The sequence below is a fragment of the Serinus canaria genome, chromosome 1A (assembly GCF_022539315.1).
Source record: "Serinus canaria isolate serCan28SL12 chromosome 1A, serCan2020, whole genome shotgun sequence".
Lineage (NCBI taxonomy): Eukaryota > Metazoa > Chordata > Aves > Passeriformes > Fringillidae > Serinus > Serinus canaria.
Genome location: NC_066314.1, coordinates 55,812,366 through 55,830,080, shown reverse-complemented (window position 1 = coordinate 55,830,080; position 17,715 = coordinate 55,812,366). Strand labels below are relative to the sequence as shown.

The window sequence follows — 17,715 nt, the reverse complement described above, 5'->3', positions numbered from 1 at the left end:
AGAAAATTCATGGCAGGGCAAAGGAGGGAGCAGCTCACACAGGGAGGACCCTTCTTTTTCTTTAGAGGTGTTCTGAACCCAAGAGCAAAATGAGCATATTATTGAAGGAGTGGTATCATTATGTAGAAATGCTGGCAATCTAATAAAGTGTTTAGGAAAGAAAAAGTAGAACACAATGGGTCAAACAAGCCCTTTAGAATGGGAGCCAAGAAAAGGCAGGGGTGAAGTTACAATTCACTATGTGAAAATGTATATAATAGTGATGGAGAAGGTGGTAATGCAAATTACAATCTGAAATAACTATTGCTCCAATTTCCAGTGGTTGTTCAGATGTAACATTGGAATATTTCAGATCTCGCTCACTCAGTACATTTTTTCCAAGGAGCATAGAGCAGAAAATGAGCAGTGACCGGTCTGATCATATTTCCTTAGTTTGCATGCTGTTACTTCACACTTATACACAAAGTTCCATGTACCAGTCTCAGTTCTTCCAGAAATTTTCTATTTGGACTCCCAGTGGCTCCATGGGGTAGCTCGTACTGTCTCAGCCTGCTGCTGGGGAAATGGAGGTGCAGGCATGTGGACTGGCTTGCCTCAAGGCTATACAATGAAACAGAGTCAGAAAAAAAAGCCTTGTCTCCCTGATCTCTAGAACTTCTAATAACAAGCTTCTGCTCTTTACAAAGCACAATTTGAAATGAGCATTCTTTACATTCATAGATCTTTCATTAATGAAAGAACCCCCTCATTAGCTCTAGGAACACAGTGTTGTAACATTTTGATGTTCTGCCATTTGTGGACTGGAAAAGCTCTGATTTCTTTGCCAGAAGCAGCAACAATAAGGTAGTTCCTCCTCTTGACATACTGCCAAGGAAACACTGCTGAATTGTCTTTGAGCAACAGCTCTCTGCTGTATCCCTCTCATTGATACATTTATCTGTGCCTTCTTTCTCTGGAACAAAATAGAAATCACAGTGCAGGCCTGGGGAAAAAAAAAGGCTCATTTTCTTCTTGTGTTTTAAATTTTGTTGGATTTTTGGCAACTTAAAAGTATTTGGTATCTGGTCCCCTATTTTACTATGAACATGTTTCATAAACTTTGCAAATTTGGCAGTTCCAGAAGGCAGAATGAAGTGGGTATTTGTGCCAGTTTCTGAGCTCTTGAAAAATCACAAAGCTTCTGAGGCAGGTTCATATTTCAGCATCTTCTTTTATTGTAATAATCTCATATTTTTCCAGAAAGCAAAGAACACAGAGAAGTAAGGTATCCCATGTAGAAGGAGCTGTAATTTGACATGATGCACTCACACTTCTCTTGACTGAGTTTTTGTAGGCCAGTTGCTCCCAAATAGCTTGGACATTTTCCCTGCTTTCTGCAGTTGGTGTTGGGTTGTCCAAACTACAAAATTACAAAAATCTCCTTTGCAAAGAATTCTGGGTCAGAGCCTGGTCCCCAGGGAGGATCTGAACATGCCACCTGGTCTAGCAGCATATGCTTGAACAAGATAATAAAGAAACAATTCTAAAAGGATAGTAAGCTATGCTGGGCAATTAAGACTGAGGTAGCAACAAGAAAAGAACGCCACTCAGTGACTTAAAATCTAAGCTTTGCTTGCTGAGGGGGATGATTTAGTGGGCGGCTGGCAATTTCTAGCTGTGAAACACAAACACACACACACAAATAATCCAACTGAAAACTCCATTTGTGTCTGTGAGGGGTACCAGGGGCCACAAGTCTGTATTGAGCAGGGTTTCTGTAGCAAGGCTGCCAGGCTGCTGTGTGCAGGAGCTTTCTCACAGCTACTTCCAGATAACTTTGGTATGGATGTGAACAGCCAGGATGCTTCAGAAACCTCAGCCTGTCAAAACCAGTCAGAAGATCCCCAACAGAGAGTGTGACACCCCTGCTCAAACAGATTTAAGAAAGAGCAACACCCAGAGCAGGGACACACCTGAGGGACTGTGGTTTGTGGAAAACCTATATCAGAGTGGAGGAAAATGAGCCAAATGCATGGATTGGCAGAGAGAAACCACTGCATCTTAGCCTCAGCCTCCTGCACTGCCCACCACATTGAAGGGACTGGGAGAGATTGAGTGTAATACATGGGAAAAACAAGGAAAGTGGGACCAAGAAGGTCTCAACCCTCTCGGGAGTGGTGTTGGACTGAAATTGAGTTGGGAGGAAGAGGAAAAAAAAAAAAAAGGTGTTTACCAAAATATTGTTCAATAGTTTAGTTTTTCTTTTTTTTCTCAAAGGCCGAGTCAGTAATCAAAACTTTGCTCTAGGTGATAAATTAAATTAAATTCTCCAAGCCAAGACTGCTTTGGTCATGACAAGTTCCCTTACTCCACCTGGTAAAACTGTCCAAGAGCAACCTGTTGGTACAGCTTGTTCCTGTACCAGTTCCAACTCAAGTTTAGCCTTCTGTGTGATGGGGTTCCTGTCCTCAGCAAAAATTGTTTTACTGCCTAATGTAGGTGGCCAGAAGGTCACGAATTTCATCACTTTCAGGCAATGCTGCTTTAGATTTCTCCACATGTTAATTAATGGTCATTTCTGGTGTCACTAATATGTTACAGTGATGTAAGGTTGTTACCAGTTCCTTTGTGTTTCTTTCTGATCTGTACCTGAATTATTTGAAACAGCAAGGATGTAGTTCAGAGCCTTGGCTGAGCTTTCCCCCTGTAGCTGTTTGTGCTTTCCTTGTTCTCCCTAGGAGTTACCAGATTCAGGTCTAATTTTGTCTGAGGGATAGTTCTGGGTAAGTTGCATCACATGACAAGCCTAACTAACTTCCATTTCCAAAGGATCTCAAAGCAATCTACAGAGATTGATACTAAAATGATCGTCCTGGTTATGGAAAGGGAGCTGTTCTTCAAGCTGCAGATAACAATCACAGCTCAGTTACCTACAGGGTAGAAAAAGTATTAAAACCTCAGGGCTCTGAAGCAGGAGAGGGGGAATACTGTCTGCTGGAACTGGATCAATACTTGCAGAAATACTGAAGATAATTCATTCATGAGCATAGTTTGAAAATAATATTCTGTTTCCAAATGGCATTGTTTTGATTGGAAAAATGAAAGATGTAAGCTATGCATCATGTGGGAGTTTTGAAAGCAGAAAAAATTAAAGACTAACTTACATAAGGAAACAGCAGAGAAAAAATATATAGGGTGGCTACAATTTGTGATTGTGTGATTTCTGTGGAGTTTTGTACTGCCTCTTAAAAAGTACAGAAAAAGAGATGGGTTGAACTAGTGTGAGACAGAAAACCCCCAGTTGTTCTGGTTTTCCACTTTCAACAACTATCATAAGCTTTTTCTATTAAGAACTCATGCCTTGGTCAAAGGACTCAAATAACCACTGCTTATGTAAGATATTTATTTGTCTGCCTGGTGGGGTGTAGGAGCTGTGAATCTCTGAAGTGTGGAACAGAGATTAAAAAGTCATCAGATGGGACAGAGTCAATAATGTTAGTGCAGGACCCAAGACTGCAACATTAAGTAGGATTCACTGCCATGAAATTTAGACTGTCAATCCTGTCAATCCTGTCAATTCTGTGAGTATTTACAGTGTAAAGGAGAATAACCATATCCTTCCAGCTGGATAACAATGACAAAATAACTAATACACTTCTCTGGAGCAAGAAACACCAAGAGCCTTTAAAGGTTAGGAAAGAGCATCAATGTAGCCTTAAGAATTTACACTAGAAAAAAATATTAGCTGCTTGTTTCTGCTTTTACTGGCATTACAGAAAAGCTTCAGTTTGGGTTTTATCAGAGCATGCTCTGCATCTAAAATCTGAGACAAGATTCTGCTCTAGGCTACATTCCTGGCACTGAGATTGGTACAGTTGCACAGTAACATTTTGCTTAGTCTATAAGCACCAGCTTAAAATCTCTCTCCTTCCCTGGCATCAAAACAAGTAATATGATAAAATCAGCTTTTCTTCAAGCAATTTTTTTCCTGATGAATGTGACACTAATCAAATGCATTTCATCAAAATACTTGGGAATTTGAAAGAAAAAACAAACAACAAACAGAGCAACAAAATTAATTAGCAGGTCTGACTCACGTACATGCTTTATTTCATGTCAACTGACAAGACTCCAGTCCAGACGTAATGCAAGAAAAATTAAAAAGGAATTTAAATTAATTGAAAATATTAAAATGCACCTCTGCGGAAACATTACATATAATTGGAAGTTTATTTCAAACATATTACTTGCTGCTAGTTAATTACTGTTGCAAAGCATATTTTAAAGGTTCAAAGTGCTAAGAACTGCAGATCTGGCAGCATCTGCTCCTGTAGGAAGTTGATAAGACAGGGGTTTTTTTATACACATGGTATTTTCTTCTGCTTTCCAAACTAGCTGCATAAATAGGACCTATTCTTAGAAGTTCTTAGCTGAAAATCAGCTGAAAGTTCCACCCCAATCCACAATGGTGGAGGTAATGGATATTTCACTGCTCTAATACCCAAAATGCTGGCAATACAAAAGAAGTCAGATCACAGTGAAAAATTCCCTTATTCCTCTGTAATTAATATTACTAAACAAAATAGACTAGAGTTGCAAATTCTTTAAAGAGTACTGATTATGTAAACTTGTTTTTTCTCCTTTTTTTTAATCTAACCCAGTGTACACTGCAGAATTTCTTTCAAATTATATAAAATACCATAAGAAAAAGCTTAGTCGTTTAACACCCTGAAGGCAGCATAGAACAAAAAGCTAACAGGGTTTTCACCAAGACAAAAAGCAAGGCAGATATATTTAATATTCTCCCTCGGTTTTTCTGATGAGCAGCTCAGCAGTGTACAGTGCCTTTAAATGAAAGCTGTGCTGTAATTTTTTTTTTTCCTTAAAATGTGTACACACTGGTTTCATTCCATAGCCCAAATAATTTCCCACATCTCCAGTGCTGTTAGTATAGTTTATAAATCTAATAGTTGATTATGGAAAAGTCACAAACTTGCAGAAGTAATACAATCCTATTTCTCTCATGCCTCAGATTCGATAGGGAGAGTGGGACAAAAATTCCATGTGCAGAGAAAAGACATATATTCATGAGGAGCTATCATACATATTAAACAGGAGAGTGCTCCTCAGAGGCTGAAACAACACCCCAGGTGAGAGGAATTTAAAAGCCAAGGATCCTGCCTGGTTTGCTTTACATTCTGCTAGGAAGAAATATAGAAAAGAACATAATTTATTTAAGTATTTTGAGCACCTCTCCTGTTTTTCTCACATGCTCTGTTGGGTTTTGTAATTCAACGTGAATAGCTCTTATAGAAAACTAAAGAACATAAAGAAGTAACTTTGCAAATTTCTTCTGAAGGGGTAACAGTTTTAAAATAACTAAGGCATTATGAGAATTAAACATCCTTTAAGATACCTATGAAGAATGCAGGAAAATAATAAGCTACTATTGCATAAATTTCGTCACTTACTTTTTGGTCGCTTACTTTTTTTCAATACCAAAGGGCTACTAAAGATGAAATTTTCAGAAATATTCTTTAGGCAACAACTGTTTTGTCATCTCAAATCTTCTGAGTATTACACTAGCATCTTAATTTTGTTGGTAAAAAACAGCTTTATATCTGTAACAAACATACTTTTTCCCGCTAATTCTAATAACTTATTTTGTGACTGCTTGGGGCAATGAATCTAACAACATAATCATCAGTATTTTAAGAAATACTGTCATAAAATACCACCAGATTGTCCCGAAAAAGTCATCACAGTCATCCTATCATGTAGTCAAGGTGCTGTTGCACAGCACAGAACATTTTGTGATTGTGGCCTACTTGTCACAAAAATTGGAACTATATTTATCTGTCTGCTGAATCCCATGGGAAGAAGTGCTGGGTGAGGGGTCTGGCAGGACTTCTTCAGGGACAGACCAGTTCTGGAGGAAACTCTGAGCAAGGGACAGACCCCTCAGGGGTGGTGAAGGGCACTTGAACCATGGCCAAGATGGGTCTTCGGACAAAGAGACTGGAAGATGAAGGGCTGCACTCATTTGGCTACAGAAAAAAAGTAAATTTGTCAGTCCTTAATCCTTTGGGGTAGGAAACTGTTCGGTGGCTGTACTTCTGCTGCAGTGTTATTGCAAAGTATTTTACCCCCTGCTCTCCTGACTCTGTTCCTGTCACCAGCTTCATTTTGCCTTTTTATAAATCAAAGAATGCACTAAGCAATAATACTGGGGAGGAAAACAGAAAAAATAACTCCTGAAGAAACTGTTAGAAGCAATTCACGTTTATTTTCAGCTCAGCAGGGTAGCAGGTTCACTCCTTGGCAGCTATTTACACAGCAACGTAACACTAGGAGCCATGCTCCAGTTTTCTCCAGGTACAAACATAAACCACATAAGAATTTAGTTAGAAAGGTCCTGTGGACATCATCTGATCACTTGCAAAAATAGGCCAGCTTCTAACTTCAGGGTAGCTTTCAGCTTTGGTGCATGTCACCAGTGTCACAAAAGAGGGAAATAAACTCAGAGCTTGTGTGAGCTCACATATTACAAGCTCACCTCTCCCTAGGACTTCAAAACAGCAGTGACAGTGCTCAAGTACCTCTAAAAATGACTGAGAGACGCAGAGAAATTTCTCCTACCCCTTCTCTACCACTTTGAAGACTGTCTGTCACTAGGGAAGGGCTATGAATGTGAACATCACCAGAGTGATCCTGAATGGAGTCAGGAGCAACACTCAGAACTCCTGTGGCAGCTACATTCGTTCCTTGCAGTGTGGCAGGTGGCGCAGTGTTGTGGTGTGTGTCCAGTTCCCAATTGAGTTATCTTCCCTGTTTTGTATTGTTCTGTGATGATTCCCCTGGTTACAACCCTATACCCAGTTCGATGGTTCAGTCCTGGTTCCCCCTTTCCCTCCAATGGTGTCCTCCCTGTCTGGGCTCGCTGCCAAGCCCTTGTCTCCACCCCCGTTCCCCTGGCAACTGCCCCTTCCCCCTCCTCCAGAGCCCCGTTCATCTCCTGAAACCCCCCCATCCTTCCAGAAACTTCTCCCTTCCACAGGGGGTGATTGGGCAGGTGCCCTGAGCCCCTCCTTCGTTCGTGTACCACTTGTTGCCACCCCTGTCAGTCATGTTGAATTCCCCTCCTCAGTTTCCCCCGATTGGTTATTGTACACCCCTTTATATACTGCTTCTCCAACCCTTTTGTGTTGTCTTTTCCCGCCCCGACGCAGTGGCGTCTTTTCCCGCCTGGACGCAGTGGTGTCTTTTCCCGCCTGGACGCGGTGGAGGAATGGTACATTAAAACCACTGGGCTACACCGGGCGTGTCAAGACCCTCTTTTCTCTCGGCTTCTCCGCCTTGCCGCTTCTTTTCGATACTGTTGCTGCTGTCCTGCCGAGGAAGGCGCAGCCCGGACGTCCCTGACGGATCTGGGTAGTGCCCCCTTAGCTGCTAGCTGCTGCTGTGCTCCGAGCTAGCCCCGGCCGCCTCCCCCCGGCTCGGAGGGGAGTGAAGTGCTTTGGACGCAGCAGCCGCGGCAGCGCAGGAGCAAGGAGCACAGGACTTCTCAGAGAAACTTCACAGGAATCAGGCCTTTGCACAGCTCTCCAAAGAATACTTCCTCAGACAAGGTCCACAGAGGTCACTGAGCAGATTTCTCACAGATCCATGGGGCAGGGACTTGACAGCTGGAAGCATGGATGGCACCATACAGCAGAACAGCGCGGTTCTGTACAAGGCTGGTGGACTTGATCCTGTGGGAGACAGAGCGCACAAGCAGGGTGACACTACAGGGGGATCCCCACTTTGGCAGGGGGAAGAACATCTCACATCTTTGGAGGGAAGAGACCTGCGGCAGTTAAACTTCATGAGCTGATGGCAGGGAGGATCCATCCTGGGACACTTGTGATGCCTGGAGCTCAATGTGAGACTTGCAGTTCACCAGTCTCACACTGGGCTCTCCATTTCCTATCACTAAGGAGAAAAATGCTCTGTTCCACGAGGGACTTTTTGCTGTTCTACTAAAGGCATTTGGGACAGAAAGTATGAAGTATCCCAGTTAAAGTAGCCAGTTAAAATCATCTGTATGGATGTGTGAAAGGTGGAAGTCTCTGCTTCATTAAGGTTATCCAATCAAGGTCTTGTTCAGTGCAAAAGAGCATAATGATGACAAAATTATGAAAGAGAAATCCACAGACACAAAAATTCAAGAAATAACAGACAAAATGGCAAAGACCAAAAGTTTTCAGCTACTAATTGATGGGCCATCAAAAGCCTCCAGGCGCAGCTTTGAACAGGAGCACCCTGGGCTTTGTAACAGAAAGGTGGGGTGAAAGTGGAGCGGGAGGATTTGAGTACATTCAAGGTGGGCCTCTGTAAAACTTGTTCAGGAACTTTTAGGGGACAAGGAGGAAAGAGAGGGGAGCAAGGGATGGGTCTGAGCCTCTGGGAGCAGGTGATGATTGCAGACACAATCACTGTGTCACAGTCCTTTGCTTGCATGTGTGTTGTCTCTGGTGGGACCTACAGACAGGAATGTAGTGGCTGTGTCCAGTAGCCTGGAATAGAGACTCCCAGGTCTAGGTGCACCGCACTGGGCTCTGGCAGCTGAGCAGGAGGAAGCCCTTAGCTGCATGGCCCTTAGCCATGGCCACTCTGAACATGCCTTAGCAGCCGTGTTCATTGCTGGCTGACTTCTGTCGAACACCAGGAGACTTTTCATGGCAGAGGGGGGAAGAATCTCAGGTGTTTTATCTAAAAGTACAAAGGAAATGCCATACTCGCTTTTCGTCACTCAGTCTTCCCAAGGCCATCTGCAAACCAATCTAGTGGGATTTGGTGTGTAGTACCTGGAAGAAGTCCAAGGAGGGATGGAAAGGCAGAGAGATAGTAGACTCAGAGAAACCAGGTCAAGTCATGGGTTTTGAAGGGTAAAGAAAGAAGCTCTGTGTGAGAGAGGAAATTTTGGGGCCTTTTCTGAATGTGAACACCTATTCCCTTCCTTCCTACAGGGACCTGCTTTGTGAGACTTGGCATTTCAGAGTGCCAGGCAGCTTCCCCAGCTGTTTGTTCTGAGGGCTGAACTCATGAAAAACAAAACTCAGCTGAGTCAGGAAGAAAGAAACAAGTCCCTCTTGCAAAGTGTCCAAGGGAAAGCCAATTGTCTTTGCCAATGCAAAGAAGGTGGTGGGTGGGCCCCAGGAACCTTTTACACTCTCCCTTCCTCCCAAAGGGAAGGAGCTGCCATAACTGTGCCTTAGACTTGCTCCCACTTCATCCTGCCCTTGCCCCTGCAAAGGCACCCACCGTTTCACTGGTATTGGATGAGCTCCCTGTGCCCAGCAGGACTCCTAGCTGGAATTCCAGTCCTTCTTCTTCTTGGAGCAGGAGTAACACCTGCCTCTGTAGGTCACCCACTGCTCAGGGAAGCATGGACATGGGCAGCCTGAAAAAGAATCTTATATGTCTCTTCCCACTCATAGTCATACCTAGTTCCTTACAAACACATTTCATAAATGCATTCTTTCAGAAAATTATTCTCCCCAGTTACAATAATGCCATCCCTGGAGCTCTTCTGAGACTGGCAAAGTCTCTGAAGGAATCTGTGAAGGGCATCTGTTATCCAGATGGAAATAGGCATGAGAGCAAGTCTTTTTTAAAAGATAAGAGGTCCATGTTCTTCTTGGACCAATGAGCAGATTTCAAGAGCTCTGCTGTGCTCCGTGACAGAGTTCTACAGTCAAATGAAGTATTTTCAGTGAAGGAGATTTATTTACCCTTGGTAATAAAATGCCCTGTTATTCCCAGCAATGCCACGAAGAGGATCCCTAGAATCACTGCAACAATCCAGCAGGTAGTAGATTGTTGCAGCCTGAATTGCTGCTAGTAAAGTTCAGGGTAAAGAAGCAAAAAGGGCCTTTGTATAATGTCCGCAGATGCTTAATTCAGCTGCTGGGGTGAGATGTTTAGAGTCCCAGAGCACCCACATGTCGAGAGTCCGGGTTCCTCTCTGTCCCCAGAAGGTCGGGCTGACCCATGCTCTCAGGCAGTACCAAGATGGTGGCCAACAGGGGAATAGGGAGGGAGCGGCTCAGGGACATAGGAACAGACATAGGAACAGGGGAAGAAGCCAATGGGGTCTTAACAGCTTTTTAAGGGGAGCTTCTTGTGTCTCCCTAACTTAGGGAATGCTCCCCAGGGCTTCCACAGTAGATGAAACAGGAGAATCTAATAAGAAGAAAAAGAAGATACATGTGAGAAAGGTGAGGTTTTCTCAATGGGACCAGCTCTCAAAATACAATTAATGTCAAACTGCAGTGTCAGTTTACCTCAAGCCTGCACTCATGTCAGAGTCCAGCAATGTCTGGCAGGGTTCTTTTTGATATTCCACACATTGGTAATTTAACCTTTAATAACAAATTTGTTTATTTGAAGACGTGATGTTTCATGAGATTCTGATTTAGCAGAATCAACCACAGCTATGTGTTGGAAGTGCAATGCAAGAGCAAACTAACAGAATGTAGCAATTTCAATAAAGACATGAATCACAATACAAATGTGATTCTCGCTGGCAGAATTTATGATATGTTCACCACTGCAATGCTGGCTAGCACAAGGAAGAAATATGTATCGGGCTAATCAGGCTATATATATGTATACACACTGTCCCCATGCTGGTGTGGTTAACTTAGAAAGACATTCAAGCTCTTTTGATTAACTCTTGAACAAAAATTCATACAGCCAGCTGATATAATCAGCTGATCCACCCAGCTGATACAGATGTTAATCAAAAAAATTCAGTCACTGCATACTTCATCAGTACATTGCACTTTCCTTTGACAGTCCCTTCCTTGAGACTTACCCCATTACCCCAGTCACAACTCAGCTTTCCATCTGAAGGGAAGTCCAAATACCATGTGTGTTTTGATACAGCACCAACAGAACTGTCAGAGCTCCAAATCTTCAGCTTTAACCTACCTTGAACTGCCCATCTTGCCCAATCTTGAACAGCAGGACAGAAAGGAAAAGTTAGCATACAAATGCACATCTCTAATTCAGACATGAAATCTGCTAGACTGATTATTTACTAATGATGTGTCTTTTCCATTATTAACAGACTTTACCTTTATTCTTCATGTCCCTGTTCCCCTCTGTTCTTTGTCTTCGCTGTTTCTTGACAGTTCTGTGTTTCACATTCAGAGAGGAGTGCTCCTTTTTATCCCTCTTATATGCTTTTAAGTGTTGCTTTTTTAAACTTTGCTTTACTTGGAATTTAGAAGTCCCATCTGCCACAAAGCCTGGATGTGAATCTGGATTTCCCTGAGGGTCAGTTGAGCTTTCCTCACAGCACTTTGGAATAATTTCTAATGACAGAGCATATTATTAGCAGAAAAGTAATATACATAAGGAATGATGTCATACATCAGCTTTTTGGAATACAAAATAGTTTAAGCAATGACAATAGCTCACGAAGAGGTCAATCTTTAGTGATTAAACTTCTGCTCTGATGGATGCTCCATAAATCATTGAGGGAAACTTGCTTTGACAGGGGAGTGAAGTCATCTAGCGTCCTTCACATCCCATAAATAAGCAATTTAGGCTTGACCAAGATGAAAAAGGTGAGAAATTAAATTTCCTCACTTAGCAAACAGTCAATTCTAGTGGGATAATTTACAAATTACATTTATCTTTCACTGCAAGCACTGTCAATGAAAGCAATGCAGGTGTATTTGATCCATATTAACATCCTTAATTATATCCATTTATGTATTTATATTAACAACACAGCAAATCAAGAGTTTGAGAATTGGAACAAGAAAATTGAGGGGATGTTACCTTAACTTCACAGGAGGAAGCTGAAATGTAACAGTAGAACAGGTGGTGCCTGTGTCCTATTCTCCATATGTGACTCTGCGGGGTGGCAAAACAGCCATTCTGACTGAAACAGAGCAACTACAAGATAAGAAATAATTATTGTGGTGGCCCACACAGGAAACTTTAATTCCTCCACTCCAGAACAAAGCTCTACCATTTCAGACTTATAGTGATAACAGTGGCAACCTGTTCCTGCTGTGATTGCACCAAACTCTGAGCTATTCCTAATGTCACGTTCATGGAGCAAGAGAATATATTGAAAAATTTCAATCTGTGGAATCCATTACTAGAATCATATGCTTGTACTGCCAGCCCTTTTCCGCAGCAACAAATTCTCTGACCTGTCTACCAGTACCAGCCTTTCCACTCAACTCTTTGATTTATGTAGAAAAAAGTTGCTCACATTTGCTTAAGGCTAGGTCAGGACTTCAGACAGAAAACAGAAACTATAGTATCTTCAGAACAGGAGACTTCATGAATCATTAATTTTGTTAATTCTGAGAATTATTAAAATCTAAAAATATAATTCAATTAAAATTAGTTTGAGTATTTTTACTTTACAGGCTACCAGGAACATACATGCTTAATTTTCAAACATGTAAATATTTTCTACCCCTTTTCTTAATTTCATTTCCCTTCTTTTTCTTCTTATACTCCACTTGTTTTTAAGAACACAGAGAACTGGTCAGGGCAGTAATCATGAGATGCTGGAGTTCCTGAAAAGAAGGGGAAAATGCAAACACAAAATCACAATCAAGCCTGATCTCTAAGCGTAAAGACTTTGGTCTGCTCAGGAGTCTGTGTTCACGGGAGAAATCCAATGACAGAGAGTCTGTCGTATGTCCCGGCTAGATGGTGACAGTGGGGGGGGCGACAGTCCCCCTCTTTTGGGGCTCCGCAGAATCCCAGCTACCGGTGGAGGCGCAACGCGGAACAAAAAGGACGACAGCACGGGCCTGGGGGGCAGTGGGTTACTTTATTTGATGGTAAAATCCCCGAGTCCCGGGGTCCCAGGCAACTAACTGCGGGCAAACAACTTATAAAGGGGGGCAGGTATCAAGGGAGGATACAATGTTCAACTAATGAGGAGAACTAGGGGTGGAACACAAGGCAGGGAATACAATGTGAAAACCAGCGAAGGATTTCAAGGGAGGAAAACTGCTTGGGATAGGAGGGGTTAACAACTGGGTCGGGGGTGGGGGGTGGGTGGGGGGGGGAAGGGGTTTGAAGCTTGGCAGGAAAGTAGCTAAGTACCAATCGATAAACCAACACCTGGCTCAATTGAATAACAAAGGCAGGTCTGTGTCATTCTAAAACAGGGGGAGAAAAAACCCAAAAGGACTACCAAACCACAAATCAAACAATAAACCTGCCAAATAAAAGCAACAAGAGTCCTGTAGAGAAGAGGGGCTCAGGATGGGACTGGTTTTCAAGGAGCAGCTCCACAGAACTCAACAATTCTGTCCCAAAAAAGCAGGATATAAAACAAAGGTGGCAGCAAATGTCTTCAAAAAGACAGGGAACTACAGGACAGTCAGCCTGACATGAGGAACTGATATTTTAAAATAAATTTTTACAATAAAGCTTTGGCTACTTAAAGGAACTCCTTGGGCTTGGACAGGTTGCTCTGTCTTGTGCTGTGTGGCCTAATAAGGTCTAAAAGAGATTTTTCACAGCCTCCACATCCAAAGATCTCCCCCATCACTCCACTTTGGTGGTGGTTTAAGGGGCTGTGTGGTTTAAGGGGCTGGCAGGTCCATAACCAGCTTCAGGGACAGTCCTGTAGGAGTGAGCTGCATGATGCTGTTGTCCTGTTTTCATAGAATGATTCTGTGGCTTTTGATATTTCAAACTCCTCCAGACAGGGTAGTGATTCAGGTGGCAAAACAAGATAGTACAGTTCCTCCTATAATCAATTGTGCACACAGCAGAAATCATACACTGGCTGAACACAGAACTTTAGCTTTTTTACAAGTTGTAGGCAGATATTTGACATAAACATCAGACTTCTCCCACTTCCAACAAGTTGGATCTAACTTCTGCCCCTACATCCCTGATTTCTTCACTGTGCTGCTGCAGCTGACTCTATATTCTATCAAGAAAACTTAAATACAGAATGCAGGATTTAATTCAATAATATCAATAAAATCAATAATTCATTGTAAGAGATTAAGTAACTACACCTATTAAACGTACCTCATCAAGCTAAATGCTCTTCTCCAGCTTGGAGCTGAAGTACATTTGTTCAAAAAATACACATTAAAAAAAAAAAACTTTGATCACAGACAATTCAACTTGTATCTAGTTCATCTTTTTTTTCCTCACAAACGGTAAAGCACAGTAAATCCACAATTTGAAAAGATAACACCAGCTCACAGGAAATGCTTTTACTTAAAACGTTAATTTAAACCAGGCAGGAAACATCAGCTTGTCTTGAAGACAGGCTGAGGTCAACAGTTGAGAACTGCAGCTCAGCTGTGGACATGCTATTGGTATAAAGAAAAAAGTAAGAACAGACCATGACCAGGCTCAGGTATAAATATCTAATTACTCTCATTCTTGTTGCAATTATTCAGGCAGAAAGTTAAGAAAGATTTCTCCAGTGGCAACAGCTCTGCTAGAGGCTTTCCACATCAAAATATTCTCTTCTTACCCACCCAAGCACCATCCTTCACCTCCATGTACTGAATTTTGAAGAACTAATCATAGGAAGCTGATGTAATAAAAAAATATTTCTGCAAGGCCATATGGGAGTTGAGCACATCCACTTCATTACAGTCACCCAATCAAGGTCCATTTAAATGCATAAGAGCATAATAAGCTACAGAGATGGAAACCTGGTGCACATAAAATAACAGAGGGAGCATTTGCCACGTAATATCAGAGGACAGATGTGAAATTCTGCATTGTTTTATTTCTGAAAATGTTGTATATGAAAAGGTGAGCAAAATGAAATGAAAAATAAAAAGGCAATTTGTCTTTCATTCCTTAATTATTTATCTTGGGTTTAACATTAGCATAAAGAACAATTCCTCTCGGTGATCCTCATGGATCCCTTCCAACTCAGGGCATTCTATGACTCCGTGATTCTATGAAGTAGAATGCCCCTTGCAGAGGGGGGGATTGTTTAAAAACAAGGCAAGAGGAAAACACTAGCTCACTTCCTCCTTTTATCATAGATAGAATGACCCGTTAAACCATCCAAAAATATACCAGTAACATGAAATTTATGTGAAAAAAGTAGCCTTTTTATGTGTCTTGGAGAGTTGGGGGATGTGTGTGGATTATTGCTATTTCTTGATGGTGCAGCACCTGCTATAAATAAAACCACAAGTTGTAGGAGGTAGCACATAAACCAGTGCACTCTCACATTCTCATGATCAAGCCAAAGCCCTCACCAAAAATGCAATTCTGTGAATGCAGAAAAGCAAGAGTACTGCAGTACTTCTCTTCCATGTGGCTGAACTAGAGTCCTTTGCTACATGCCTACTGTAGCACAAAGAAGATTTTGCAGTTCAAAGACTTTCAAAGCTCATATTACTCATATGTGGTTTAAAAAAATTCCAAGCATGGTGAAGCCAAATCATACCAGGAAAATTTAATATCTGTGCCTCCCGTCTGTTGTCACTTTTTGGACCACTTTTTTCACTCTCTGCCTGCCCTGAACAGGATTTCCTCATCCTTAGGAGATCCATTGGATCTTATTCAGTCTCCAACTGAAAAGGTGATCAGATGCCTGAAGAAGACAGGTAGAAGAGATAAGGCTTTATGTGCAATGAAAGATAAGCTACATTTAAGAAGAACAAAAAAACAATCCACCAGAAACTAACTAGATTGTGCAGATGGCCCTGTATCTTTGAGAAAATTAAATATAATAATAAAAAGGCAACATTTTTGATGGGAACAAAATATTCTAATTAAACAACTAAAACAACTCTATCACTAAAAACTGAAAAGCTATGATTCTCCATGAAACAACTGAAAAATTTCCACCAAGACCTCAGTGGGTTCACGAAGGAGAAATTGATGCATGAGTCTACATTGCTACTGAAATGGAGACTGCTATGTGGAAAAGATTTCTGTATGGGCTATTTTAAAAAGCAGGGAGAGCAGTTAAATTAGGGTAACTCCACATGCACAATTGCATTATGCCAAAATAAAATTTATTATAATTTAGATAGAGTTACTTCCAAACCAACATAAATTAACAAGGGGAAGACTAATCAAAGTAAGAATGCTTACATTCTTAGAATGACTAAGGCCACTTTACTGAAGGGAAATGAAATCAAATCTTATCATACAGCAGGAAAATGCCTTTCTGTGGGCAAATTCTTAAGGAGGGTCTTGGCAAAGATTTGCTTGCAGGGGAACCAAAGTAGATCTTTTGTTAGAGGCTTGAGGTGCTCAGCATGGATTGCCTTGATCAGAGCTTTCACAACAGAAATAAAATATGAGCATTTGTGTAAAGCAGAGCATTGCTTTCTGTGCTCTGAGAACAGTGCTGTGTTTGTTACCTTTAGCTCTCTGTTTCACAAGGCTCCCTGTGCATTATTTGTCAGGTCTGCAACAGCACTGGGGATGCTTTCACAGCTCTGGGATTGTATTACCTGCTACACACCCATCTTTCACAGGCAAGACCTTTCTGAATATCCACTCTTCAGTGGGAGGTTTGAACCAATCAAATGCTTTTTTAAATGAATAGTTTATTCACCAAAGATAACTGCGAATTTGACCTAATTTACCAGGCAGCTTTGAACCTGTTTTCAAGTGAGGGAGAGAGAAAAGGATGTTATTATTTTACCATTTGGAAAAGAAGGTATCTCAATTCTCCAGGTCAGATTTACACCAACTCATTTATGAAGATCCAGGTGGCAATTAGCCAACACCATGGGAAAAGTCAGAAAGCTGCTTCCTCCTGAATGAACTTTGCAATGTCCCAGTGTATAGTGGTGACACATGTACTCTATGAACTCACATTACATTAATTTATGGAAACAAACATCATTTTCCACAAAGCTTTAGTGAGATAGAGAGAACAACTATTTAATTCATGTCATTTTGCATTAAAAATACAAAACTTCTTACCATTGTCTTTGGAAGAAGGCCAACAAGTTTTGATGGAAACCAGAATGAAAAGAGTCATGCTAAGTGGGGGGATGCTGAGTGAACACTGAATCCACTCTTCACACAAAATGGTAAAATTATTCCTTTAATATGTATTTAGTCTTTTTTTCACAAGGACCTTTAATGCTCAAAGTGCCAAAATAATAAGAGAAAAAAAACCTCTAAGATATTGTCAACTTTAGAAACAGAAGTGAGAAAAGTTGTTTCACAGATTCTGCTTATTTTTAAATGAAAGTAAAATAGCCACAATTTCCAGTGCATAATTTTTTATGATGTCTGCATGTCCAATAAAATCAATCATCAAAAAATTTCATATAAGCTTTGGAGTACTCACCTGACCTGCACAGAAAGCACACCCTCCATGAAGACGTATGACATTTGTGTAACAATTCTGCATCCACAGACATGAAGAGTTTTGCTTGGTTTTGTTGTTGTTGGGCAAGGAGGTGTGGGAATTGCTTTTTTGTGGGTTTGTGTGTTTGAATACAGTGCCCGTGCCCCCAAAGGAAGCTAGAGTATAAAGCATTGAAGAAATCCGAGAGAATTATTGAATACCACTGTAGCATGATCCCCAGGACATCTCCTCTTTCAAATACCCAACTGATCCATTTTCCTGGGACAGAAAAGATGGGGAAAAATTTCCAAAAACCTCATGGTGGATTGACTCTGGCTGAACGGCAGGTATCCATTCAGCCACTATAATTTCCTCTTCTTAACTGGACAGGGGAGAGAAAATATAAC

The 17,715-nt window shown here is 41.4% G+C and overlaps 1 protein-coding gene and 1 pseudogene across 1 annotated transcript in view; one reads left to right on the top strand and one right to left on the bottom strand.

The window, feature by feature from the left end:
- SYCE3 (synaptonemal complex central element protein 3) overlaps nucleotides 1-17,715 on the top strand; it is a 46,066-nt gene that overhangs the window by 3,916 nt on the left and 24,435 nt on the right. The gene's annotated exons all lie outside the window — the stretch shown is intronic.
- Nucleotides 7,544-17,337, bottom strand: LOC127059153 (killer cell lectin-like receptor subfamily G member 1; annotated as a pseudogene).